The 22,287-nt window shown below is 31.8% G+C and overlaps 2 pseudogenes; both read left to right on the top strand.

Annotated features, from left to right (window-relative positions):
• Positions 1-2,266: 2,266 nt before the first annotated feature.
• On the top strand, positions 2,267-6,798 carry LOC133193866 (uncharacterized; annotated as a pseudogene).
• A 1,674-nt stretch (positions 6,799-8,472) lies between these two features.
• On the top strand, positions 8,473-21,533 carry LOC133193865 (uncharacterized; annotated as a pseudogene).
• Positions 21,534-22,287: the final 754 nt, after the last annotated feature.

Raw genomic sequence — 22,287 nt, 5'->3', positions numbered from 1 at the left:
TTGCTGAACTGCACATTGGTCATATATATATATATATATATATATATATATATATATATATATATATATATATATATATATATATATATATATATATATATATATATATATATATATATATATATATATGTATGTATATTAGGGATGGCAATCGAATGCAGAATTGCCAATCGGTTAATCGTAAGACGTTCCGACCGATTAACCGGTTAATCGTAACAAAATACACATTTCCGGTCATTGTTTTTTAAAATTAATTCTATTCATGCATACACCCCTAATAAATTAATATATAAATTAAAAAAGAAAAGAAAAATGGCATTAGTAATATTCTGTTTATGCTTCATATGTATACTTTGCGTATTTTAATTCAATTTCGAAAGGAAGTCCATAAAACATCCATGAGATACATGCATCAAGGACATTGATAACTTTCTGACGACCCCTAAACATTACATACGGTCATTCTGCATTGTCACCATAAACAGAAACAAAGTTTAAGGAGGTTGTATCCTGCTATCAAAAGTATTGAGAAGTTTTTATCAAGTATATTTTTAGAATCTGCACACATAGCTCAATTAAATCATGGAGTTTTAGTTGAATATAGTTTATTTCGCATTGTACGATCCAAATTTATTATAAGAACTAAAACATTGCGCAGGTTTTTTTTAAATAGAGGTCAAGACTAAAATCTGCTCAAAAGCTCAGGAACGAACCTCTTTTAACTATCACTTAATTTACAATGTTTGTAAAAATATAATTTGACAGAAAACTGCAAAAGATAAAGAATGTAATCTGTTCCCAATACTCAACAGTGATTTAATTATTATTATTAAAGAAATATAGGACGAGCTGGGAACGGCCTGATGTATAAACAACAATTAACACTTCACAAATTGACCAATTACCCCAACACCTCAGTCCGAAGAGTCCTAATAAATTAAATCTAAATACATGTATGTGAAAACGTTTTAACTTATCAACATTCATAGATTTTTTAAATTGCAAATTGAATTTTAAGAAAATTTTCACATATTTTCTTTTCTTTTTTTTTTTTTCGATTAACCGATTACAGATTTCTTAACCGATTACCACCGTTCCGACCGATTATACGGTTAACCGGTTACAAATTGCCACCCCTATATATATATATATATATATATATATATATATATATATATATATATATATATATATATATATATATATATATATATATATATATATATATATATATATATATATATATATATAACATTATTGAGGTTTTCCTAGCATCTCTAGTCGACTAGTATATGCAATACTTTCATGCAATACTTCATAAATGCAATAAATAAAGTTTTGTAGCAAAATCAAATAAAGGATTTATTCCATAGAAGACGATAAGAAAACTCTCGCCAGAAATAACGTAATTAAATTAGGCATGAAAATCATTACTGTTTTGAGATAAAAATTATAGTCCTTTCTATTTGCCTTTCTGAAAATGTCCATTTCTCATCATCTGTTCTATAAATTGTAATAAATAAGAATGATTATTGTACATGTATATTGTTTCACGTTCGGTTCGAGAATTTCTCACTCATATAGAGAGGTCACCATTTACCGGTGAAGGGCTTCATAAGAACCTCAGAGCCTCAGATCCTTGAGCAGTTAGGGATCTTTATCGTGCAAATGCTGTCTTGACAAGGGGCTCGGTTTTAAAGGTCACATCCGAGAGACCCCTAAATTTCACTTCAAAGTGCCGAACGTTTGGTGAAGGAACAGTTGCTACCTATTTTTATCGACTTAGGTCAGTCGCGGCCGGGGATTAAATCCACGACTTTCTGACCACAACGCGTGCGCTTTAACGACTGAGCTACCATAAAATTATAATTAATTAAATGAGTCATCATAATTAAAGCTTATTCTACATGCATGCATCTTATCAATCAAGTCAAAAGAAATATTAGTGTACTTGTTAATCATCTCTTACATATATCACTGCAGGTATTTGCAATATATTTTACTTTAACATCAGCCTATTAAAATTTCTGCAGCGATATATAAGAACTGACTAATTAACTAATTAATGTACTGGATGCACTGAAATATAAGAATTTTTGGAAATCGAACACCATCAGAAAATATTATTGTGCCTTCATTTTTTTTTATTGTAACTGTGCAGTGCAGTAACATGCTTTTCAAATTACCTGTATATTTACTTATTTTATTAATAATCAGGTGTGTTTTGCATGTTTATGCAATACAGTGTCTGCAGTGCAAGAAAAGGATGGCGGGAACACGGAATTCAGAGCGACCTTTATTGATGATTGCTACCTTCGGTGCTGGCAAGACTACTCTCACTGCTTCCGAGTGTTTAAATGTTTTATAAGAAATGATGGGTGTAAAGAATACTGTGGACTGAGAAACAAAGCGTGTTTGGAGTTGTGTGACCAAAGTGAAATACACACCTGAAATTAGGATGACATTTTCAAACACTATTTGAAATTCAAGCAAGAGAATAAATGAAATAGCTAAATGTAACTTGAATTTGTTTAGTAGTGAAATAAAGGGTCCATAATATTCACTCCTTAGTATTCGCTTTTGTTCATCTCAAATGCCTCAATATCAATAGGCAAGAATCTTGCTGAGTGAACTTGTCAATAAAAATAAGTAACTAAAGAACACAAGTAAGGGAATCTTTTCCTACCTTTCTAAAACGATGTATTTTAAAACATGCATGTACTATCATTGTGCCGATCACCTTGAGCACAATGTTTTCATCGCGCATTAGTATAAGTAGTTTTATTTTTTATCTATTTTCATCGTAATTTTTTCGCCATGTCTAATAAAATAAAATTGTTCTACGGGTGAAAACAAGATTTCAGTCACCCATGTACTAATTATATTGTACTCTGAATCGAAATTTACTTGTTAAAAAGTTTTACAGACAAAGATGATTTATTTTACTGAATCATTGAGATTTTGTTATGTGTTTGTACTGCAGATAGTTATAAATAAGCTAATTTTTTGCATCAATAAGGCTTCTTTATCGCACTGTTATATATGTAGGAAACATCAAAAGATCAGAATTTAATTTGATGGTCGCCACTAGTGTCAAACAAGATGCTCAAGTTATACACAAGGACTAGTAGCTACATGTCAATCAATTTCAATCACCCAATGATGGACCTAAATTCACTTGATTGACGGGGGTATACAGACTAGTTAAATCTGAGGGCAGTGCTTATTTTCTCGGGTTTTAATTTTGAAATAAATACAGCAGTTAAGTATATATTCGTATTTTCAAGCTAGTACCGAGGTACTTAGCTACTGAGCTTTATCTAGTCTTTTTTTGTAATTTATTTGATTAAATGACAGTTTTATACTGTACTTACAAAACACCATTCCTATAATTTTAAGGTGTATAAGATTCAGCAAAAAATAGCTGCGAATAATCGTCAGTTTCTTTTACGAGTTGCACTAAGCAAACTTTATGGATATGAATAATGTGATTCAAAACAAATGCATTTACATATTATACGACGCTTTTTTTCAGCGAGGCTGAAAGCAGAATATCTGTTCAGTAACAAAGGTGTCTTCTTTTTTTACCCAGCATTTCTCGCTACGTGAGTTGTTACATCCTTACCGGACTGTTAAAATATTTTTCAAGTAATACGTGGGTAAACAATTAACATTAACATTTGTTTTGTTTTTCTTCTAAGCCAACTGTGAAATTGATTTAATTAAGGGGATGAAGGACACATGGTCACATGACTTCGTCATAGTCTCCGTTTATATAAGTGCAAAACATGTAAAGCATCAGTTCTTGTATAATTTTTTGACATTTTTTTTAATTTTAATTACCATCTTATATAAAAAAAATAAGTTTTAACATTCTTGTAAACATTAACAAATTATGAAAAAGATTGATCCACTCCTCGTTTTCCCTAAACTGCGCGTCCAACAAGTCGGTGACGTCATACACGATCTGTTAGTACAGCAAGATCATACTCGGTGAACACAGGGGCGGTATTATTATGTAAAAACAGGTCATAATCAGTATATGATGAAATATTTTGAGAAATGGGGAACACAAAAATTATTTTTGCATGACTGATGACGAAAATCTTATGTAGGTATATCTTATTTCGCTTATTTAGCTTACGTGTGACGTCATAGTTGTTTTTCCCGTACTCGAGAAATGTAACATGGCACTTTAGAAAGGAAGGTCTCAAATTTTCTAAAGACCTAAAGAAAAATGATAAAGTATCAGACACGTCAACAGAAACCAGTCCCCACAAACAAAAGACGAAATTTATGCATACCAATCTCTCCTTGATAAAACTCTCAGATGCGAAACGTGATTTAGAAATAGAAGACTACACACGTGCTCTTCAGAGACTAGCAGTAGTGGGAACAACAAATAAAGCGGAAGAAGAATCAGTTTCCCCTCTTAAAGAAGCCAGAGCTCAATTCAATACTAAGCTAAACAAAATCTCGAACGAATTTGCTGAAATCCCCCTCTAGATCAACACATAATGCAAGTTAAAAAGTGCAAAGTTGCCCCCACCATCCTTTCTCATAATAAAAAAAGTCAAGGCTTCTAACTGTTCAGGAACTTCTTCAAAAGAAAGAAGAAATGGATATGAAAGAGAAACTTGACGCAGAATACATTTTGAACGATACTATGAATGAAGAAAAGAAAGAAAAAAGATTGACACACGCAATTACACCCCAGGAAATCATTCCTGGAAAGAGAACTTCTGTTCCTTTAAAGTTGGATCTAAAAGCTATGGATGATCATCAGGACGCATAGAAAGAAACATCTCTACGGAAGAACGAGAAATCTTTGACAAGGAGATATAAAAACACGCGTACACCATACCCTATAGTGGTCCCTCAATTGTCGTTCAGAAAAATTATGACGCACTCATCAGAGCAACAAAATCGAAATTTGAAAACCCAGCGGTAGAAATACCAGAAATGTCAGAGGATAAAAGTAAATTAATGAGACACAGGTACAAAAAGACGGGGAAAATTACGACCACACCTCTTGTATCAAAAACGCCCGTGTCATTGATTGAGGTATCATTAGGTATCCATACCATGAAGGAAACCAAAGGTCTTCTAAATGTAAGTAGTATGCCAGCTCTAGACCTATTGTAACTCCTTTGAGAGCAAGATAACTTCATCTAGACCACAATCTTTATCAATAAATAAAAACTTTCCCACAGCAAACGAGAAGCTCCTGGGACTAAGCCCAAAAAAGGAAAGTTCTGATGATGCAAGTTTACAATTTTATTCGATCCAATCTACAGAAAGAGTAAGAGACCTTTTGTCCGAGCGAAATTACTTGGATACCATTTTTACGATTTCAGAGTATAAATCATTAAAAAATTACCAGATGTCGCATCTTAAAACCATACATCAGAAGGGGGGTTTCGAAAAAGAACAGAGCTGAGAAGACACCAAACCCCGATATTTCCCGTCCCGTTTTTTAACCAAACCTTCTTTAACAAGGAATGAATCAAATAAATGCCAAATAATAATGCACAAGATTCAAATGCAAGATCAGATAAGTCGATGTTCTGTCCAGTCCCTAGTTATTCGCCTTTCAGACAAAGTCCAGCGCCACCTGAGAAATTGTAGTGGATGCTTTTATTGTGAATACGAACGATTGATGAAGAGTTTCTTTAGTGATTCCAACAGTAAAAGTTCTCAATAAGAAAAATCACACCACGATTACACAAGCACACTTTTCAACACAGCTGAAAAATCTAAAAAAACCATCCACGAATTCAAACATTCGGTGGTAAAATTGAACTCATCCTTGCCACTCAGAAGAATCAATCACTACGCCAACAGAACTCACAGGAAAAGTGCTTTTTATGCTTTTCAGCTAGGCGATGAGATATTACTTATGCCTTATTCTATAGCTAATTCTAGACCTCAAAGTTTGACAAAGAAAGGATCAAAACAGGAAACAAAGGAAAAGAAGAAAACTACAAACGTTAAAACCGAAGGAGGCGTCTTAAGAAAAACATGCACCAGAAAAACTAGCGCTCCAAAGAGGAACAACTTCGAAAATATACGTAAAGATCAGTTAAATTTACAAAGGTTCTGAATTTGATTCCGGTGAAAGAAAGAACAATACATCCTACTTTTTTCGAACTAGTAGTTGATGTTTTGCATGGAACTTAAAGGCAATGATTTTTTTGCATACATACCAATCCTTCAAAAAGAACGCAACATTGATGACGTTTACACATATCTACCGTTGCATGCCCAAGGATAAAGAATGGATCAGATGCAGGATTAAAGCGTTGGACGACTTCGAAGATTATCCTGTACAATTCGCAACAGACATCGTGTCTGGAGCTATAACTGAAATTGAAGTTGACACTTACCTTCAAGGTCTGTAGAAAGTAATAAAAACATGACAGCAACCCGATACCAATGGTACTTTTAAATCGAAAGATATTCTATCCGCTGTATTGCCAAATGTTATGACCATATTAAATGATTCTCTGTTTCTTTTGGCAATTTGACCTACCAGTGGATATCGTGTAAACTACTGCACACAACAACCTGCAAAAAATCCAGAAGTATAGAAATGTACAGTATCTGCTGACCTCCATTGAGAATCTCATTAATTAGCCTGTAGAAGAATCAGTGGTAAGTGATCAGAGTAACAGACCAAAGTGTCATTCTCCTAGATGGTACCAGGGGCACGAATTCGATGCCTTCACACGCCTCTATCACCGTCAAAGCAAATTCAATACAACGGGGTCGAAAACATCAGGGTACGATTTCTTTTAGCCCTAGTTGAAGAACCCATATAATATTATACGAAAGTCAAGTGAAATTTTCATATTGTAGTAACATTTCTTATATACATCTTTTATACAAAGATGGAATTGAACATCAATGTATAGTTATTCCAGTTAGACAAATATTTGCCTTTCATTTATGTATTTTTAAAAATATTGTAATGTAGATTTTGAATTTAGTTATAGTATAAAGTTTAAACACTTCAAAGACAGGAATAATTATCCTCCAGGCATATGGACAGACTAACGAAACTATACCTGTATATTAGTTTAAATGTGACAATAACATAATTTGTAATGAGCTATAAAACATTAAAACTAAACTTGTTGTTCATTTACAGTATGTTAACATTTGAATAAAATGCTCTGTTTTATGCCTTTTTGTGTGCATTTTTTGACATTTTAAAATATGAAACATAATCATTAAAGTTTAGGTACTGCATAATTTTTTGTACTTCAAATAAAATATTTCACTATATATATACGAGGGGTGATCAAAAAAAAAAAAAAAAAAAAAAAAAAAAAAAAAAAAAAAAAATATATATATATATATATATATATATATATATATATATATATATATATATATATATATATATATATATATATATATATATATAACATTACTGTTCTTTTCCTGGCATCTCAAGTAAACACCAATAATGCACACTATTGTGCGTGTGACGGAATGCACACTTCTCTGCGTGTGACTTAAAATTATCGATCACTTTTCGATATCTATCCCTCTTTTGCATTTAAAAACATAATAAATTAAAAGATGTAGGTGTGTGGTTAGTGTTTATAATGTAACTTTTACTTATTTATTCTCTAACAAAGACCAAGGTACGGTTTCAATACAAATCTTGCCCTGTGTTTTCCTTAAAAGTGAAAGTGATGTAATAAATTAAAACTCATGCTTTCTGAATCATTGAAATTCCATACAGAAAGATCACACAAATCATTTTTCTCACATGACCTTCTAAATGCTAATTGTGACCTTATGAATTTGTGCATTTTCCGTATTTTCTTAAAAAGTTGCAGAAGACACCAATTTTCAACGGAATTTTCTTTCAGATAATATTGTCCACAGGCATCACCCACAAAGATTTTGAGATATGTGATTTTTCAAAGAATTTTACACAACATATCCGAAAATTAAAGTGGACACTATTTTCTTACGGAAAATAACCATTTTGGTCATTTGAGGCTTTCTCTGTTTAAAATAGAGAAATGCATCAAATTAATGACGTCGTATTTCCAGAATGGTACTCCTTCATGACATATTCTTTCCTGATTTATTATAGTCATATACTTAACTAAAATATTTAAGCCAGTTTTAAAACTTTCTGAAAACATTAAATTTTTAGGGCACAATCAAGCTAAAACTGTACCTTCTTCTTTAGCCAGAAATTATTTTTTTTATCTTTGTTAAAGAGACAGCATCTGGATTAAGTGTAATTGCCTAAATATTGTAAGCTTCATGAATATATTAGAGCCGATTAGCATTAAAATTAACTCTCTTATTGCAATTAAAAATGATTTTTTAGAGATTGCAAATAATGCCGAGTTCTGTGATGGAAAAAATAAGACATCCTCAAAGGTGTTAATTACGACATTCTATAAAAAGCATGAGCAATATCGGTAACAGCACTCCGCTACAGACATGGCTATTGTTCTACCTCGAAGAATGTCCCTCTTGTTTCTCGACTCAGAAGAGCCAAGCGACGTTTTAAATCCAAAGGTTCTTAAGGGAATCATTGGTTTTGAAAAATGTTACAGACAATCTGTCTCACAGATATCTACTTTTGACAATGAAGTCACAGGCGAATTTATTCAGAGTAGCAGGTATGCAGAGAGAAAACTTTTCTAGATTCCGCAAAATTCATGGAAGAAGTTTAAAATAATCGACTAAATAGCAGATTTTCTTGTCCTGAACGAAGATACAACTAAAACCAAGGATTGTAGAACCTGAATGTGATCTTTAACTTTAAAAAAAAATGCTAATTAGAATAGTTGCGGACTTTGTTGTGATCAAATGCTTTATTTTCTACATAAACAAATCCTTTTACCATTTTTGTTTTTTATGCATTGAAAATATTTTTGTCACTTTAAAGCTTCTTATATAATTGGAATGATATAATAATGTGAATAAGTACAGAACATTTACTATGTGTATTCATTGTCATTTGCAAACATTTATGGTTGAGCTCCTCATTTTTTTTGAAAATGAGATTTAGTGTAGAAGAAGTATTTATTGTAAACATTTTTGCTTTTGGTTCCTTTTTTAAACATTTACTTGATAAACAAAAGAAGTATATATGTATATCTCTCATTTTAAGAATAATGTTGTTGCCAGTGAATAAAATTGATTTCAAACATACCAGGTTTTAATTCCATCTGCAATTAAATTTGTCATCGAATCTTGGATTTGATTAGTTAAACAGAATTTAAATGAAAAAAGAAAAAAACACGTGTTTTATTCTCACGCAAATTTAAAAAAGCATTTACATTTGATGACCGTCAAGCGAATACCACCCTTATGTGCATTGTGACGTTATCGAGAAGACGAGCGCTAAAGTTGACGTCATAAATGTTTGCCGTATTTTACACATCATGTGCATGCAGTGTTCACGAAGACTCATTATTGATTAAAGTCTTTCTTTATAAAGTAGATGCCTATGCTAGACAAAATAGTCTTGCGTGTAATTATTAAAGCCTACTGTTTGGTATTTTTGAAAAAAAAAGTAAATCTTTTTTTACGATACATAGCAAATTGACGATGAAAATTTTACGAAGTAGCAAAATAATGTTCGATCCACACCATTATTCATATTTTCAATTTCAAAGACTTTTTTTTCTTCAAAAGCATATATATGGGAAGAAATCGCATATTATCTTGAGACTTGGGCAGTAACAAAAAAGATCATACTCATATTCAACATTAATTAGTAATATTGTTAATATTTCTCTTACCATTTGTTGATGACAGATTAAAAAGTTTAAATATATGCTTTATAGACACTGTTGTACAACCGAGTAAAAAAGTGAAGCTAAGGTTTTGGATTTTCCTACAAAAGTGTGGAATTTCATTTGCATACTATACAGCATTATGTAAAAAAAAAAATTAAATACAAGCCTGTAGGAATCGGGAGGGGGCACCAGAATATAATTTATCAGTATTATATGTATGTAATTTACTTCAGAAAACAAAGCTATATTAATCCAGTTGTGCCCCTTCAGTATAATTTTGCGAGTATATACTATGCATTAGAAAACAGTTTGTTTTGTTTTGCTTGTCAAGACCCCCCCCCCCCCCCCCACACACACACACACACACACTGAAATTACTTCCTACGTGCCTGAAATAATCAAAATGAATGTTAACATGTAATGAAGGGACGTAACCTGCATTATAATTGTTTATTGGTACTTGGCAACAGTACAGCGTTCAGTACTCATTACTTCCTCCAAAGATTTTTCGGTATCTGCGTGTATCTAATTTGCATGTATATATCAATATTTAGAGGGGGTATTTAGACTGCTGATTTTTCATTCTATAAAATACTTGTCACAAAGTAGAGATTTAAACAACATGAATTTTTATAAGCTTTTACTCAGTTCATACTCTGAAAATGAAAAATACTACAACATTATGAATTATGAATCCATTTAAGACAAATACAACCTCTTTTTAAGAAGATAATAAATTCTGATGAAATTGAAATCAAATTTTTTATTTAGACACTAAATTTTTTTGCCTCCTAAATTTATTAAGATAATAATATGTTTATAGATTAGGGTAGGGAAAAAACAACTATACCTTTGATGAGGTCGTAGAAATATAATAGATTTTATTAAATGCTGTTGATTCAAATTACATTTAAATTTGATGTAACATTTACCATGTGGTTAAAAACTCTAAGCTATTTTATCGTGTCATATAATCGACAGATCAAACCACAATTGTACAATTTTATAAGTAACTTCTCAGGAGTTAGTTTGCGTGCTTTCGGATTATTTTCCTACTTCTTACTTGAAACCACATTACAATGAAGTTTATTCTGAATTGTGCCGAAAAGTATGGTCTCCCTCAGCCAGTAGGAAGTAGACATGCAGTTGGATACAACATTCAAGACTGTACCATGCGCTTCAGCTCTATCTACAGATTTACGACAGGTTCATTATCCACTGGACTATTCTTATGCTCTTTCAGTTCGCGTATGCTAAGTTGACCTACTGTATTTTGCAGTGCAAAGTTGATTCAGTCATATGGTCACGTATGGTACTCAGTACACGTAACTCTCTCTCTCTCTCTCTCTCTCTTAAAGTAATAAAATTACTCACACAAAATTTTTATATTTAGCTTTTGTATTTATTAATTCATATATAGATATTCGAAGCAGAATTTCTTAATAGACAAAGATTTGACTCCAGGGGAAAACAGTGCAGGGGCGAAAGGGATTGTTTCAATGCTCCATTATTGCACGCATAGTCTCATGCCACTGTCCGCATATAGCTCTCTCCAGAATATGAGAGGATCGTACATTTTGGCCGTGGTTTTAATTTATGTAATTCACTGAAAATTCCTTAGATTAGGCAAAATCGAGTGTTAGCTAAAAGTGCATTTGTGACAATGCTTCAGATGTCATTTAATACTTTTAAATATATATAAAAAAAAGTCACACCGGGAGTAGGGTGCGAGAAATGCATGCTTTATAGAGAAAGTAGCAGAAATTCCTCCCAAAGACTGCTTTCTAAATTATACGTTTGAACAACTTTGTCTTATGCGGAAATCTTCATCCTGATAATTATATATTCATCAAAAAAAATTTGGACCCCAACCCCACCCAACCACACTGCAAATTCAAATTCACTTCTGGTATTGCACTATCATCTGCATAGATGAAACAAATAGGTCAGGTTTTAATTATGTCTTAACTTGCGCAAAATTATCATCTACATGTATAATTAAGCAGGTATAAACACATTGTCAAATATTTTCAAATAATTAATCCTTCTATTCCTAAGAATCGATACTTATTTATCATGGATGATATAATGATTAACAGTTTTAACTTTCCTTCATATGCAAGTGATGTACCATGATAAAATTTGGAGGATGTTGGGATTGCTTTAATAAGGAAATTATAAAGACGACGTGAAGTTGATTGCTCTGTGAGCTTGCTTTCCACTGTAAGGAAAAGCGCCATGTCTAAGGAGGTCAAATTTTCAGCAGATAAGGAAGAAAGGGGGGGGGGGGGTCCTTCCGTTTGAGGGAAAACCGAGTTCAGTGCAAAAATGATAAATGACTTAAACTTATATGATTTAATATAATACATAAAATAAAATAATGTAATTTAATATTATATAATTTAAATTAGCGATATGTATTATTTACGTTATAAATGCAGTGTTTCTTAAGCAAGTCTTGTTTATCCGCTTCCTGTGATAAGTGTGGTGGTAGCTAGAGAGTATGATTTCTTTATAAAGTTCTTCGAGCCATTTGTGCGAGGACAATAAAAAGATGCGATCGAATCTGCTCTTCCAAACTGCTCCAAAAAGAATAAATTCCGGACTATAATAGTTATCATTTGGAAAAAATGGGGAAAGGTGGGGGTCGATTGTTATAAAATCTGAGTTTCCTCTGAAATTGTTTAATTATCGATAATAAAATAGCGCAATAAAACTTCTGGAACGAAAACATACAAATAATGTCATCTGAACTGTGTAACCTTTTTTCGGGGTGGGGTGGGGGGGGGGGGGTTGGGGGTTGGGCTGGCAAAAAAGCCTTTAGTATTAGATGGACCTGGGTTTTCCGCCGAGATTTTACAGTTATAGATCATAAAAGGCACAATAAAGTGACTTTTTTTTTTAACTTTTTTTTTTTCTTCAGAAAATTAGGTATAAAAAGGAAAAAAAAAAAAAAAAAAAAAAAAATAATAATAATAAAAAGCGAACAAAACGTATCTCGCGTCTGGAGTCTCTTCTCTTTCTTTGGGGCCGGGGAGATATAAACCTTATTTTTTTTCTGAAATACTAAAATTATCCTTCATAAAAAGGCACAATACCGAAGTAATTTAAAAAAAAACCCACACATATGTAATGACATCTGTAGTCCGAGGTGATTTTTCTTGTGCAGTTTTTACAACACAACCATGGAAGTGTGAGAAGAAAATAAATGACGTTTTCCGATAAAACATAGAGTCATTACACACAATTCATTTTTTATTTAAATTTCTTGGCTTGTTTTTAGTTTGTAAACAATGATATGTTATATATACTTTTAAAGAGGAGAAAATTGACTATCAGTATCACTTAACATCTAAAAATGTAAAATTTTTGACTTAAGGGTGGTTTTCGCTTGACGGTCATCATTTATAAGTTTCTTTACAGCGATTGTTATAAATGTGGTATCATATGACATTGTGATCGGGAGGCCCGGGTTTGATTCTCGTTCGCTATGCTGCGTCAGACCTAAGACTTAAACATATGTAGTGACTGTTCCATCGCCCTTAGTGTAGAAAATACTGTGAAATCATTAAATTTCGTGGTGGCTCAATATTTGTTGATTTCGTGGGAACCTCTCAGCCAAGAATTAACATCCTCCACGAATAAATAGACAGGAGTTCAGAGTCATTTTTCCTTTTGTAGATATAGGTGATTACACGAAATTCGCCCCGAAGAACTTATATAAATTCTAGCAATCCACGAAAAGTAACCGAGTATCTGGTGATAAATGTGAGCTTTTTTTCTTAAAGACTTTTCACATGTTTCAGTAATAAAGACCACATTCTGTGCAACAAATGAAGAATGTGTAGAACATCTTTTATAATTTTTTTTGAAACAAATGATTGAGTGGAAAAGAAAGTAGAATGTATATATCGCCTGACACATTTAACATATAGCAAAATGTACATCATATATAGGATATATATTGTTACAAAACGAAGGTCAACACAATCGTCTGTCATATCAATACGGATAAAGGTTGTTAAAAACATGTGCAATTTGTCTTTATTTGCTTTAAAAACTAGACTCAAATAACTCAACAGTTAGATATATCAATGACGTTTACCAATCAGCAACAGTTCACTATAAACAATAGTTACTTTTATTCATTTGTGTGTTTTACTGACGTTAATGGCCAATTAATGACTGAAATGTATGACAAACGGGATAGTGAGCTTTTCCATCGTCAACTATTTATGAAGCAATATTCTAACATCACTTGCATATGGTGTCTTTAGCTATGTCTTCAAACTTATTTAATATGTAAGAGCATGCTCTGAATACAATCAATTTTTAAACCAAGGCAAGCTCCTGATATAAAAGTTAATGTTACGAGGATTTCAACAACATCGTTTAAAGTCAGCTCCAAGTTCGTTATAATAACCCTGTTTGTAAAGACATACCCTCGTTTCGTCGTATTTATGTCACTGCTTTTATACTAAATTTTACTTCCGAGTACCCCGTCTACCTGTTTATACGTAGGGCTCAACGGCGGTGTGACAGACCGATGAGGATACCTACTCCTACTGGGCACCTGATCCTATTTATGGCGTTTCAAAGGGTCCGTGTTTTTTCTCTGCTGATGATTCGTTTTGTTGACTGGATTTATCAGATTGATTACTTTTAATATTTTAACTTTTTACATAAGCCAAATTCTATCTAACCTCGCAAAATTGTAAATTATTTAAATCACTAAAAATTACAGAATATCCTTCATTGTGATTGCTGTCCAATTTTCAATCTTATATTTCTTAAAATAAAAATAATTGATAAGAAAATGAACGGTTTACTTTGAGAAAGTGAAAGCCAAAACCCAATATCTGATTTAAAGTCCCAGTACGAATACAGAAGTGTAAAAAATTTGTTTCACAAGCGCGTTCTTCATACAAATCGGTATTCATAAACGTATATTTGATTTTTATAAGTCCACTGACATTCAACAACTGGGAATAACGGAAACTCATCTCACAGAAATTAATGAATCAAGAAAATGTCTGTATTTCTATGTGAGCCTATAAACTTTGACTTTTGTGTTTGTGTATTTCTCTGTAAACCTATAAACTTTGACTTTTCAATTTTAATAACTTTCAAGGTTATTGTCTGTAACCACTTAAACCTTCTTACCATACACAGTCATCTTTGAATCTTTGACAGTTATTAAAACTTGACACCAGAAACAAAATATATAAAATAAAATTGCTATATGTCTTGCTTGCCATGGCAAGAGCCAGCAAAATTTATATTTTCAGCTACTTTGCGCTTTATTGAGCCTTAATAAAGACACAAAAATCAAACAATCCATTCTGGCAAACACTTATGCTCTAAAGAAACTTTTTACGATATATCTCTAAATAAGTGGTAACCATGGGTACATTTTGAATACATGTTATATGCCGAAAATGCTAAAAAAAAAAGAAACGCTCAATATTCACTAGTTACAGGTGTTGCATGATCAAACTCAATCAAAAAAAAAAAAAAAAAAAAAAAAAAAATTGATATTTTATAATAAGGAATTGGCAATATTACTCTAAAAATAACTTTCATGGTTGCCATGGTAACACAATATAGCCATATAAAATATGTTGCTGAGTTTATGTTAATGTTGTTACCGTAGGAAAAACATGGAAATTCAAGACTGACAAGTATACATCTTTAGGACCTTGTAACACAAATAGAATTTGAAAAATTAGGATTAATTGCTATACTTTGCAGTGTACACAGTGAAACATTGTACAATCGGTTAAAATGATTTTTTCTTTTGCTACTTTAGGAATTTAGTTACCTTTTCATCAAGAAATATTTTATTTGTGCCCCTTAAATTGTACTTATGTGATAAAACGTCAGTTGAATACTATATATCGATAAATTTTGAGGAAGAAAATAACACTGTTTGTATGGTTAGCAACGAGGGAAAATGTTCAATTTTCTTAACTCATTTGCAATATTAAACTCTATATGGTAGCTTCTTGCAGCTTGTAGATTGTTTGGTAGATAAAGGTGAAAATCAGCTTTATTGTTGAAAACTTTCAATCATTAAAGATTTGGGAATCTAGATACAAGGGTATGTATCCAAGGAAACAAAACATTTGAAGCTTTTATACATATTTTTTTCCCATAATTTCTTCATTCAAAGGATTTCCTCATCGGTTTGTAGAACGTTGTTAAGGTGACGCACGGTTGAAGTAATATTTCTGTTCCTCGAATGTGTGTAGTGAAAAGAGGTTATATTTTTAAATCTGATGTTTTGTTTTTTGAAGGATTAATAAGGTTTTTCCTGTCAAGTTCTACTGCCTTTTTTATTCCGTCTTCAATAATTCCCATAGGAAAACACTGTTCAAGAAGGTATTTTTTTTTAAATTCACTTAGACGTTCATCTCTTATTTCTTTGTCGCTAATTATAATACAGATTCTTCTTGCTAAGTTATAAAGGATAGAGCGTTTTGTATGGCTTGGATGGCAGGAACTAAAATGGAATTATTGATGGGTATCTGTTGGTTTGTAGTAAATATCCTTCAACAGATGTTCTTTATGTTTCGTTATTAGGATATCTAAAAATGGAATAATGTAAGCCAATAACAAAGTTTATAAATAAATCAGCGTACCTGACTCTTATCTTCAATTCCTAATTAATCACACATGACATTCACGGATTATGCTTTAAAATTCCCATTTCCTATATTTGTTTTCAAGAATTCTCCTCACCTTTAATTTTCACTCGGCAAATATTTGCTCAATACTTGTGACATCATGGATTTGATATTTAACCCTTGTGATAAATACCTAGCTATTTATACCACCCCAAAACGACAAGATTTAGTTTATATTATGTTTTTGATTGATTCCATTCTTTTCTTGGACCTGAAGTTAAACTTTAAATGTAGAAATTAAGAAATCATTATCTCTAAAGTTCACGTCATACAGCTTACTATGACGTCATATTGTATAGGCAAGTAGGATATCTGGGTGTAGCCTTAATATACCCACGCACGTGTCCGAATACACAAACCACACAAACCAGCCTGAATACAGAAAGATAAATCTAAGTGGACATCTTGATATTTGTGGCCGGGGACAATTTTCAGTTTTTCAGTTTTACCAACTTTATGCAGACAATGTAGTACAAAGAGGAGAAAAGGAGAAATACTTTATCAAACTGTTAAAATATTCATTAAATAGTTCACTATAGACATTGTCATATTTAATGTATAACTTAAACATTTATATGCAAGTAAATTGTTATTTTCCTTTGACTTATTTATTAGTTTCCTCTATGAGTAATGTGACGTCATTGCATTGTTGTTGCCGTTACCACCAGGTAACGTTATTTAAGGAATGAATTTAATAGCTACCCAATTTATACGGTATGAAGTGGGTTTGGAAGCGGTTTATAAAAAAAGTGTAAACTGTTCCAACGCACTTTATACGGTATAAATTGGGTAGCTATTAATTTCATTCCTTATAATTCAATTTTCATTCATTTAGTGTAAGAAAAAAGATGATTGCCCTTGACTTCAAATTGTACAAAATTCAAATGTAACGTCAGGCGGATCGATACGTTTTTGACGCAAGTCATTGTGACGTAGGCAACCCAATTTATACGATATAAAGTGATTTTTTTATCCAATCAAATACCGCATTATAACCAGAATTTATTTTTTTTATTCTATTTTCATATTGATTACGGGACACTGTGATGTTTCATATATCTATATATCTATCTATCTATCTATCAATCTATATATATATATATATATATATATATATATATATATATATATATATATATATATATATATATATATATATATATATATATATATATATATATATATATATATATATATATATATATATATATATATACATACATATATATATATATATATATAATGTTCAATGATATATGTGTCAGATCTTTTAAAGTTAGGTGCAAAAAAGTGATTGGTAAGTGAACATCCAACGTAGACAAAATAGTGAAAATAAAAGCAGTAGGTTAAACTTAATTGATACCATGTGTACTGCAAACAGGGATTTAGGTGTGAAAAAAGACTTTTTGATAGATTTATCAAAAGCATTCACAATACGTATTTGTGAACAAACACAAATGTGAGAATAAAAGTGACTACTTGAGAAATTTTCAATCGCTTAAACACAGAACAATATTAATTGTCAAACGTCGATTTTTTATGTGAACCAAAATGATTAAATGATTTGAGAAACATGATGTCTAATGAAAAAATAAAACTTTCCACAAAGTTTTACCAAATAAGTCGTTGTAATTACAAAACAATTAAGCAAGATGTGGAATTAAGAATTCAGCCTTTTCATGAATATTGATGAAGAAAATGCGTTAACAGTATATATACACGCATGTCCGCGGGAAATCATAGACGTCGAGACACGTTGCATTTTGATTATGATTATGAATAAAAGAATAATATCTGTCATTACAGAGTAGATGGTTAAAACTGCTTTAAAAGATTAGTATCTTTAAGGTTAGACTTTTGCCATCCATGTCAAAAGTTATTTTGTATACAAAACGCCTTACCTCGTTTTCTTGACGCCATTTTTGTTTATCAATCTAAAAATAGCGACTGTTTCATGTGATGGACAGAGGCATTACTTTTTCTGGCAAGAAAAGGAATAATTATAAATTGAGAACTTTATAACGCGTTCATTTTCAATTGTGTAATATACCATATTTTCGTAACTTTATTTGGTAAAACAAAATAAATAAATTTCCAACTTTATTTTTAACTGACGCAAGTTATAGCATGTATATCTTTAAACAGGTCTGCTAAGAAAGTGACACAATTAGAAGGTCACGGGAAATCTAACAGATTTTGAAAGACCTAACTTTACCCAAAGATAGATATTGTCGATGAGGAAGTTAAGTATCTTTCTAATATCAACTTCAGAGTACCTGTGTGTAAAATCAGAATGAGTTTTACAAAGTAAGCGTAATTTCCTATTTTTTTTAATTGAGGAAGCAATAAAAATTATACCTCGTTATTAACAACGCTTTATTCCTTTCAAATGTAAAACAAATCAAGGAATATATGGTGTCATTGCAATTAAAAGATAATGATTTGATGAAATTGTGTATTAGATTGATTGATTGTTTGTTTTTAACGTCCCATTCGAGAATTTTTCAATCATAAAGAGACGTCACCGTATACCGGTGAAGGACCTTTACTCGGCACTCAGGGCAATAGAGCAGTGAGGGTTCTTAATTGTGTCAACGCGTACCGTGACACGGGACCTCGGTTTGCAAGGTCTTTTCTGAAGGACATGTGATTTCACTTCTAGTGCCGGGCGCTTAGCTAAGAAAAATGCCCTGATACTAGGCTACCGTGATCGGTTAAATTGTGTATATGATGTAACTGAAATTGTTTACTTGTATATGGATATAACTTGAAGAGGTCATCAGTTATCAATATTTTTAAGATTCCCAACTATCAAGATGATTTTGAATTACCCTACCTATACTGGATTCCAAAACTCAAAAAAAAATCTCTACAAACAAAAACACATACCGGGTTCCAGTAAATATTCTACCAAGCCTCTTTCTTTACTCATCAATAAAATATTTTCAGCAGTTAAGGAGAAACTTCAGGAATACTATACAACAGTATATAGATCTTTTTAATAATATATGCAGACATGCGCAGAAGTACTTCCAAGTGGATAAAACACGAGTCGTTCTGTGCAACATTTTTCTCTTCATTTTCGTCAAAAGTGTTTTAGGAACATCGTCGTATATATATTTTTTCTAAATTGATATTTACTTATAAACTGAATAAAATTGGTTTGAAGTGTGTTTTATTCTATTTATTTCTATTCATATACGAGTTACAAACATTTTCTGTTTATCGTTACCTTGTTTACATTGGCAACGAGTTACAACAGTATGGCGACACCCACGAAAACTTGAAGAAAACAAACGTAAATGTATTGCGTAGCATAGCAGCTGATCTGGGGATCAATTCAAAGAAAAGAAAGAAGGATGACCTTATATGTGACATATTATCCAGTCAAACACCAGCAGCTTTAATAACCCCAGTTGTGTAATTGCCATAATCCGTTAATCCCACTGACGTTCAGTTTATGGAAAATTTACCCCCTTTTAATGCAGTCCATTGTCAGTCAATAACAATCTCAAATCTCCCACCATATCATTCTCTATGGTGTATGAATTTATGATAACAAGGCGAAGGCAAGGGGATCAAAGCATCCAAAACTTCAAGGGTTTAGACAAATCCGTGAAGCATTTTGATGCCAGAGATGTCCAGAATATGTACATTGCACAAGTAAGTTAATAAAATTATGCAAATCCAGTCTTTATTATTAAGAAATTCAAATACAGACATTTAATTACATATAAATGTTTATAGATATATAATGGTAAAAAAAATAAACCATCAATATATCAGAAGCTTCTTTAGGCCTGCGGTTCTGACATTTTTCATGTGCAATTTCCTATCAATATTATGAATTTGAACATAAAGCAGGAATTGGAAATAAAGAACAATAAACATTCAGAAATCTTGATGTCATTAAAAATGACAATATGATTAAAATAAAATTTTTACTAAAATTTCAGATTGACGAATCTACAGTGTAAACTAGAGGATTTTGCATAGTATCAATGAAAAAACAGCGGTACCAGGTTTCTTGTGCATAAGTAATGGTGATGGATCGAACAGTGTGGACTTTGCTTACTGTCAATGCCCCATAGGGTAAGTATTAGACAGTTCTTATCTTCAAAATAACATAAAATCTAAATTTTGTCATTTTATATTATTTTAATAATGTTAATGATAATAATTTGTTATATATGTGTTCATATTTTCTGTAAATTACATATACAGATTAGCTCAAGCATGCAGTCATATTGGGAGGCTGCTCTTCACCATATGCAATATGCAATTCACTACAAAAGAACCTTTGCAAGGAGAACAGAGTTGTACATCAACACTCTGCCAATGGAAAGTGTCATGAACAAAGAACCAGAATCCAAAGCCTATAAGCAACCTTAACCATTCAAGGCCCAAGGCGATGGCAAGCTGTGATACTGATGATGATGTAGCCAAATTATCATCACCATCAGATGGTTCAGCAATGGCAAGGTTCGACTCTCGTCATTCTGAGGTCAAACATCATAGCCTTGCTTGGTCTCTGGATCAACTTAGAGAACTAAGAGCTTGTTTCCCTCATATATTTTAAAATTGCTTTTTTCTATGTTTTGGAGTCCAAAAACGAAAATTGAACTTAAAAAAAATATCTCACTGCAATGACACAAATATTTTTCTTTTAATATTATAAGTAATTTTAAGTCAACATCATAATCAAACTGAGAGCAGTGTATATAATATTATGAGGATTGAGGTCTTGCTAGTATGAAGTTTAAATACATTAAAAGATACAAATATAATTTTGAAATAATTTTTGAATAGGTAAATGACATATAACATATCTTAAAAATCATAAATGATTAGAAGAGTATAGGATTTAGTATTTTATGCAGTGATTCAATTATAAAACCTTTGCTGTCTAGGTATGGCTCATCTCTGGAATATTTCAGACTCCAGTGCCCCTAATTCTTTGGAAGTTGAAGAGATTGCAAATAATGCCGAGTTCTGTGATGGAAAAAATAAGACATCCTCAAAGGTGTTAATTACGACATTCTATAAAAAGCATGAGCAATATCGGTAACAGCACTCCGCTACAGACATGGCTATTGTTCTACCTCGAAGAATGTCCCTCTTGTTTCTCGACTCAGAAGAGCCAAGCGACGTTTTAAATCCAAAGGTTCTTAAGGGAATCATTGGTTTTGAAAAATGTTACAGACAATCTGTCTCACAGATATCTACTTTTGACAATGAAGTCACAGGCGAATTTATTCAGAATAGCAGGTATGCAGAGAGAAAACTTTTCTAGATTCCGCAAAATTCATGGAAGAAGTTTAAAATAATCGACTAAATAGCAGATTTCTTGTCCTGAACGAAGATACAACTAAAACCAAGGACTGTAGAACCTGAATGTGATCTTTAACTTTAAAAAAAATGCTAATTAGAACAGTTACGGACTTTGTTGTGGTCAAATGCTTTATTTTCTACATAAACAAATCGTTTTACCATTTTTGTTTTTTTATGCATTGAAAATATTTTTGTCACTTTAAAGCGTCTTATATAATTGGAATGATATAATAATGTGAATAAGTACAGGACATTTACTATGTGTATTCATTGTCATTTGCGAACATTTATGGTTGAGCTCCTCATTTTTTTTGAAAATGAGATTTAGTGTAGAAGAAGTATTTATTGTAAACATTTTTGCTTTTGGTTCGTTTTTTAAACATTTACTTGATAAACAAAAGAAGTATACATGTATATCTCTCATTTAAGAATAATGTTGTTGCCAGTGAATAAAATTGATTTCAAACATACCAGGTTTTAATTCCATCTGC

The sequence above is a fragment of the Saccostrea echinata genome, unplaced genomic scaffold (assembly GCF_033153115.1).
Source record: "Saccostrea echinata isolate AGI-Se365-2 ecotype Australia unplaced genomic scaffold, CSIRO_AGI_Sech_v1 ptg000028l, whole genome shotgun sequence".
Taxonomy (NCBI): Eukaryota; Metazoa; Mollusca; class Bivalvia; order Ostreida; family Ostreidae; genus Saccostrea; species Saccostrea echinata.
The sequence above is the reverse complement of the archived record's forward strand: the minus strand, read 5'-3'. Positions and strand labels throughout refer to the sequence as shown.